Below are 8,675 nucleotides of genomic sequence, written 5' to 3' on the forward strand. Positions count from 1 at the left end.
AGAGACACAGTCTCATTCATTACACAGAAGAAAAATAAACCTAGGGAAAAGTATCTGGTCATTTGGAACAGTTTTAAAACAAACAGTATATGCAATATATCTAATTAAAATCCAAAGAATAACATTTCCAAAGTCTGTTCTGGAGAGATGGCTCAGTGGTTAAGAACACTGACTCTTCTTGCAGAAGACCCAGGTTCAAATCCCAACATCCACATGGCAGCTAACAACTGTCCATAACTCCAGTTCCAAGGGATCCACAAGCTTCTTCTGTCCTCCCTCCACAGGCATTGCATGACACAGGTGCACTTACCTACATGCAGGCATAATCCAAAGTCTGTTCTGGAGAGATGGCTCAGTGGTTAAGAACACTGACTCTTCTTGCAGAAGACCCAGGTTCAAATCCCAACATCCACATGGCAGCTAACAACTGTCCATAACTCCAGTTCCAAGGGATCCACAAGCTTCTTCTGTCCTCCCTCCACAGGCATTGCATGACACAGGTGCACTTACCTACATGCAGGCATAACACTCATACCTCATACAATTACATTTTTATTTATTTAATAAATAAAAAATTTTTTTAAATGTGTCCAATGAATACATTTTTATTTTTAAGGCCAAATATGTTCATAAAATTCTATATATTTTATTCTCCTCTCCACTTAGAAATACAGGATTCACATTAGTGTTTTTTTAAAAATGTTTTATTTATTATTTTTATTTTATGTGTATGCATGTATTGCCTGCATGTAGGTAAGTGCACTTGTGTTGTGCAATGCCGGAGGAGGACAGAAGAGGCTGTCAGATCCCCTGGAACTGGAGTTACGGACAGTTGTTAACTGCCATGTGGGTGCTGGGATTCTTCTGCAAGAACAACTAGTGTTGTTAACCACTGAGCCATCTCTCCAGTCCCCACATTAGTGTTTTAAACATCCTGAGCATTCCTATAGAAGCAAATCAAATTAACCCTAAATGATTTTATTTTATCTCATCCAGTATTTTCCAATCTGAATGCCTCTTTCAAACTGGTGAAATTTAGCAAAACACACTCTCAAACATGGAAATGTGTGTGCGTGTGGTGGGGGGTGTAAATCTCTGACATAATTTTAAGTCATCATCATTGTGGCCATAGAAGGCAGCCACTAAATCTCCATCCCATGCCTCATAAAGAACCCTAAACTAAATGTGCTTCCAGAAAGTTTTAAACCCGAAAATAGCTGGGAGTATAAAGAACAGAACAGCAAGAAGGTTGGAGAGTAGAGGAATATAAGATCGGCCATACTTCACTATCACGCTTATCAACGATGCTGAGAATTTACTGTGCATAAAACACTGTACCAAATGTCACTGGGCACCAAAGAGGATCGTTAAAGGCTACACAGACCCAGCTCTTTATAAACCCTACCTCCTGATGCATGATTTTTTTTTTCATTCATGGAATTCCAGTCCCCTGGAAACATACCAAGAAAACCACTAATATAAGGACTTACGCATTTTGAGAGAAGGCACTTGTGAATACCATATTAGTACTTTCAGGTATCCTAATCTAACTCATAAGGAAGAAATGAAGCAGATATCTTGAGATTACCTCAGCCTTCCTCTTGATGCACATTGTATAGCTTTATTCTGATACTTGGCTTCCTCTCTGTAAAAGGGATGTATGGGCCTCTGTTATCCACAAAAGTCCTTCTGGCTTTAAAGTTTTATGATTCTGGGACCTATAAAAATCTCATTATTAGAAGGCCAAGGTCAATTTTTGCTGATAGTAAAAAAGACCAGATGTTCAAACATAAACAACCAGATGTTCAGGGGAAACACACACACACACACACACACACACACACACACACACACACACGACACAAGAAAGTAGAGAAGACATGACATGTCATGTACAGTGCAGATATATAAGAGGCCAATGAAGAATTCATGGAACACCTGAAAAGAGACATCAAACTCAGTAACAGGATACTTTATTTTTAGTGTCATTAAAGGGCAGAAGACAGTCAAGTAGGGCCATTTGATAATGACAGTGCAAAACATGTCCTAAGGGATGAAAATGAAACATTAATAGAGCCCAAAAAATGATTTGCCAGAAAGCTACTGGGGAGATTTCCTTTCCTAAATTGTCTTCTGAGGTACAAGAACAAACAGAGTTAAACAAAGAATTTTATGGCCCTAAAGGAACTGTTAGGAACAACCACAAAACAGAGAATAGTGTGGAAGACAGTGGAGATGCCAGGGAAGTTAGAGGGCCGGGCAGTGCAAGATTAATCATCTTTCCTGCCCCTCTTTGCAAAGCAGAAACACTGGTATCCAGTACATTTAGCTACAAAGTATTATCCATCTCTTCCTAGAGTGGTGTTGAGACCCAACTTCTCTTCTCTTTATGGTAGTACTAATGACAATAAATAATGAATGTTAAATAACTGTCATCCATAATTTCTTTGCATGTATCAAACTGTAAGATATGGGTCTGCTCAGCTTTGAGGTTCAGCCACTTCTTAGCTGGATGACCTTGGGCAAGTGTCTTGATTCCTCCAGGTCTGAGTTTTCTCATCTAAGAACAATAATGGTATCTCTGTTATAGGGTTGATATGAAATAATTAATCTAAAGAGCTCAAATTCTCAAAGAGTAATTACAATTATTATTTTAAGTACTTTACATTTATCATTCCACTCAATTCTCAAATAATCCCAGGAGTTAGGCACATATATCAGTAGCCACCATCTAAGGACACTGCAATTCATGGAAGTTAAGTATGTCCAAGGTCACACAGCTGGTTACTAGTACATATTTCAGAACTGGAAAGGTTTGACAATCATAAATGCATATTTTATTGACTGTATAAATTCATGTTAAATTTGAGTTTCTATGGCAAATGGCATCATTTTATTATAACTACAAAAAGTTGGGTTCACTGTATAAAAGACAGATGTGGGGTAAGGCAAGCCATTAGCCAACCATTGTAGGAACACAGTTGCAAAGTGAAAAATGCCCTGAATTATGGTCTAGTTCAGATCAAAATGACAACTAAGGGAGATGAACTGAAGTGGATGTGGAGGAATAAAATGAGAGAGGACTGAGCATTTTCATCCAAAAGGGCCCCAATGGGATCGTGGAGACAGCTAAAAATAGGCAAGTCAGGAAGAGAGTTGACAATGGGGACTTACCACTGGGTGTCTCAAGATAACTGGTAAGTGGATGGAGCACAGATGAATGCTTTGAGAACTCAAGACTCTGCCAGTAACTTACATTACGTTTTTATTTTGTGTATGTGTGTGCATACAGTGCATGTATGTGCACTGCCCAAATGTGAAGGTTAGAGAACAATTTATGAGTCGGTTCCCACCTTCCACCATGTGGGTCTTAGGGATTGAACTCAGGTAATCAGGCTTCGTGGCACCTTTACCTGACAAGCCATTCTGCCATTAATATTTCTGTGTGAAGGGTTAACCTAGAGATAATCCTTTTGCTTCATTCTAACTTCCCAGAAGATGCACATAAAACATGTAAATGAAGTAGGGGAAACAGAAGGTAGATTTTTAGAGATTAAAGTATTAGATTATACATTTTTTGAAGCAAAGGAGTAAAATGGAAAAATTGCCAACTTTTTTAAACTAAGGAAAATTGTGTCTTTTAAGAAATGACTTCAACAGGATAGTTAATACAGTCATATGTAGAACAGATGCGGTCTATATATTAACTGAAGAAATCTAAAACAAAGTGTATAGTGGTGGTAGTTAGACATCCGAAACAAAGTATATAATGGTGGTAAACAGCCTTTAACTACAGGTGACATAAGGTTAATTTGTATGGTATAAGGTGAAGATATTAGGAAAGTTCAGAGGCTCAAAAATGTCTTCTTGACCTTCTTAAAATTCTGCTTTGACTGTTCTTTATATCATAGGTTGTACATTTATTCATATTCAGCAGTTGCTGTGTTTTCTGGTAGACTCATAAAGCAGAACAAAATCTAGCCATGTCAGTCAGCCAAGGAGACCAGACTCTGAAAGGGCAGCAGGAAAGGGCCCTTCAGCCTGTGTGGCATTGCTCACTCCAGTCAGCTCAGCAACATGTGGCACCAGCCTCACTACAGATACTGAGCTAGGTTGTTGAGCAAAAGGTCAAGTGGATCGTTGCCTGAAGATGCTCATGTTCACAGAACGGCTGCACAATAATTGTGTGGCTGAGGGGTTTTGAACAGCGAGATCAGGAACTAAGAAAGAAGAGGGTTAAAAAAGATGCTTCTCTTTTGTCATAATTTTGTGATATATTGGATACCCTGAATTTAAGGAAGGCCTTTTCATGGTCCCAGTGACTCTCCTAAGGACCATCTAAAATTTTAAGCCAGTAGATTTACTAGTGTAAAAGCTGAGGAATAACATAATTTAAATACCTCTAATTCAATGGTTTGGGGTTCTCTGAGATTTAAATTGGTAAATTTTACTATATCAGAACTTAGAAACTATATGGTTGACTATGAAATATATGTCCACAACTAATTTTTCTGTTTCCCTACCTCCTCCTGAAACTTCACAGTATGCCAGGACAGCCAAGGCTGGTGAGGGAAGCAGGGCTGGCAGGAGAGGAAGCAGGAAATGTAAAGGAACTATGGCTAGAAATATAACTGAGAACTTCTTTAAACAGAAAACTAGTGGAGCATCATGTTTTCACAGATGGCACCAAACAGGCACTGTAAGATAGAACCTCAACTATCAGAAAATGCTCAATTAAGTCTTTAAAAACTTGAGATGCTCCTTCTAGCTCTGGTTTTTACTAGTTTTATGGCATGGAAATCATAATAATATTCACCTATATTTGTTGAGTACTGATTATCTGCCTGACATTGTGCTGCATATTTTTTAATTATTTTTTTGTGTATGAGTGTATTGCCTGCGTGTACATAAGTGCACTTGTGTCCTGTAATGCCTGAGAAGGTAAGGAGACAGTGTCAGATTCTCCTGGAACTAGAGTTAGAGATGGTTGTTAGCTACCATGTGGGTGCTGAAAATCAAACCTGGGTCCTCTGCAAGAGTAGCCAATGCTCTTAACCACAGAGCCATCTCTCCAGCCCTGTGCTGCATGTTTATAACGGCAGAATGTCTGTGAAACCTCCAGTTTCATCCACTGAAATCCTAATCCTCAGTGAGATGGTATTGGACGTGAGGCCTTTGGAAGGCACTTAGCTTGTAAGAGTGGAGTCCTCGTGAGAGGGATGAGTGCCCTTATGAAGGCATCCTAACAGAGCTCTCTCACTCTTTCCACTGAGAGGACATAAGAAAATGATAGTCTGCACTCCAGAAAGGAAGAGTACACTCACCAGAACTCTGATCCTGTTGGCATTCTGATGCCACACGTCCACCTCCAGAACTGCCAGGAACAAGTTATCTGTTGCTTAACTCACTCTATGGCTATTTCTTTTTTGTCCAAAGTGACTATAGATAGCAGTGTTTTACATGTAATATTTAATTTTCATATAATCAACTGAAGTAGAGTCTATCATTTTCCCTACTATGTAGAAACTTAACCACAGGCAAATTCAAAGTTTTACAGTCCAACATTTATCAAAGAATGGATTTGAATATGGATAAATTCTAATGGCCATATTTAATCGCCATGATATACAGGAATCAAAGTTTTACAGGTCATAGACATTTTGGGCTAGACAGTGTAGAACTTCTTTCTGGACTTAAAACATTATGGCACTAGTTATATGAATTATACATATATTTAGGACTTTATGTTTCTGAAGATGTTATTTCAGGGAACTGTGATATAGAGATAAATTTATGAGGTATGCTCTAATTTTCTAGCCTTCTTTTTTACATTTCAGTCAAATTGGACTATATTATTCACTGTCCACCAAGAATGCCCTTCCTTGATCAATCCCTAGCTTTTCAATTTTAGTTACTTTTCAAAAGCCAACTGAAATGCGACCTCCTCCAAGGAGCCATTCTCAATCTTTGGAGATTTAAAATGGGGTGGTACTTGACTGTTGGAATTTGGGATTGATGGGGAGGTATTTCTGCTCGTGAAAGGAAAATGTGCAGGATAAGAAGAAATTGAGGAGGGAAACACAAACATGAACAGTAAGAGAGTTCTCTGTCTGCAGTGTTGTCAGTGACCTGCATAAACAAAGCCTCCTTTGTGACAGACAATAGGCAAGTCACCAAATTATATCCAATGGTGCTCAGCTAGTAAGTGCATGGTGAAGATTAAATGAGAGAATGTATGTAAACTATTTAGCTCTGTATGGGGAAGGGCAACAACATGATAGGGCCTGATCTCTTGACTTTAATGGGAACTGGGGCATGTCTTTCATGATGAAGGTTGTGTCTGATCCAGGGAGGGTATGACAAGCTGAGGTGAGAGGAGACTGAGTAGGGGAAAGAGAAGGCAGGAGGAGATACAGGGGACGCATAAAGAGACAAACAGGAGACAGAGGAGAGGAAAAAAGGAAGTCACAGAGAAGGAAGGAAGGAAGGAAGGAAGGAAGGAAGGAAGGAAGGAAGGAAGGAAGGAAGGAAGGAAGGAAGGGGAATGGAAGCAAAAAGACATGGGGAGAAAAGAGTTCTGGGGCTCAGAAACAAAACATTTGACTGTTCTGCAGACACTGACCTGGAGGGTGAGTCCTAAATGCTATCAGGTGCAGTACTCAGGCAATGGCACTGACCCCTTGTGGTCTTAGATTCATTCCCTTTCTGTTTTGTGATCTGCCTTGGAGTGCTGACACCTGCCCGGCTGGCTATGTGTGCACTGGCTTCTCTTGCTTTCTCCCCACTGGTGGCTGTGGAGGATAAGAGGAAGGACCCTTTGTTTTGACTGTATCTGTAGAAGCTGTACTCCATGATTTCAGCCCCAGTGCACAAACCTTTCAGGGCTCTGGACCTTCCTTTTCGCCTCCAGCCCTAGGGAAGGAGCTGCTTGCAGCAGCTGCTAATCTCAGATGGCCTCACCCTCCCTTGGTTGCGCTTGCAGTTTTTACAACTTGTCTGTGACTAATTTGCTGCATCAATATACCACTTTTGAATTATCTGGGAAAGAAAACTTTCACTTGGAGTTTCCTCCAGAGCTCACAGACAATTTTCCAATGGAACTATACACAGCATATCTAGGGAGAGAAAGAAACCAGTCATCCCAGGAGTCAAGAAGGGCCAGGGTCCACCCGGGGAGAAGAGGTTAAAAGTAGTGTTTGATCAGACACAGATGAACTCACATAAGCCATCAGGACTCAAGGGCTCTTAGTCTCTCTGATCATCTGTAAAGCGACTCATTCCGTGTCAACTGCTCCATGATTTACTCCATTCACTTTGATCATCATGAGCCTTGGCTTAAGGAACATTTCTGCAGAAGTCAGTTACATTCCTTCCAGGAACTTCCCACTCTGAGTCTAGTGGAACATAGGCATGATGGGGAGAAACGAGAAAGAAATATGGAGGCCATGCTTGGGTTTTGGAAGTGTTTGCTTTTGACAAGTTGAAGTTTGTACTCTGTCAGAGAGCCTCTCAACAGAGACTCAAAATTTTCAACCTCAGCAGAGCTGAAGACACTAAGACAAGACAGTATTATAAAAATAATAGTGTACAAACTTTTCTCGTGGTCTGCTGGAGCCCTGTTGAAACCAGGCTCCTTTCCTCAAGAAATCTATAGGCTAGAAGGGGGTGGGGGGTTCCTACCGCATAGGCATATGACTGATACCCAAGTCGGACTAATGACAGCCACAAGGGAGTCTTCTGCATCGGAGCCCAATAGACTAGACACGAATGGCAGGCGGTAGGAGGGGGGCTGAGTCGAAGCAAGCACGAGAGAAAGAGGGAACCATGCGGGTCACCAGCAGGGTCAAATAGAGAACGTGAAGGGACAGAGGCATTTGAAGCACTGTCTATAGACAGGCCCTGAGGGGCAGTGAAGAGGAAGCTGAAAGGTGGATGCTCTGTTGTGGAGGACGCTGAGACTCAGACATCGAAGCTTGAGGCCATGAGGAGTCACTGGAGGATGCTCTGCATTGGGGTGGCAAGGTCACTTCTGCGAGGACAATTTTTTGAGTGTCACGTGGAAGATGTAAGCTTAAAAAGCAGAGAAGCCTGAGGCGGGAAGGAACTGTTAGCTCCCTTAGCTTCTAGAGAAAGCACCGACTTGACCAAAGACACAGTATTTGAGCTGCTTTTCTACCTACTCAAGGGCAAGCTTCCCATGGAGGGTGGAGGGTGGGGAGAACCGGGGTGGGTGGAGGGATGGAGGGTGGGTGGTACATTCTGCGGCTGGATATTAAGTCTCCAGTTTGAGAAGTTTCAAGTTTCTCCTTGCCAAGGTCGGACCACCACAGGTGGGCTACAGCGAGCCCCGGGCGAACGCTGCACTCCACGCCCACCCTCGACAGCGGCGATCATGCCACTCCAGGCCTGGGCACCTCCGTGGGCCGTGCCCGGCAGACGCTCCGGGAGCTGCGCGGCGGCTGCTCGAGGAGGCCCGGCGGGCGGCGGCGAGAGGCTGTGCCCCAGTTTGTGTCCAATCAGGGAGTGCGGGCTGTGCCCCGAGCCGGGCAGCAATGCGTAAACAAACCCACTGGCAACTCCTCCGCCCCCTTGGCGCGCTCGCCCCGCGCCCGTCGCCTCCGCCGCCGCCACCGTCACCGCGGGCTCGGCTCTCGTCGCGCCCGACCACCCGCCCG

Source organism: Nannospalax galili, unplaced genomic scaffold (genome assembly GCF_000622305.1).
Source record: "Nannospalax galili isolate Female #2095 unplaced genomic scaffold, S.galili_v1.0 scaffold384, whole genome shotgun sequence".
Lineage (NCBI taxonomy): Eukaryota > Metazoa > Chordata > Mammalia > Rodentia > Spalacidae > Nannospalax > Nannospalax galili.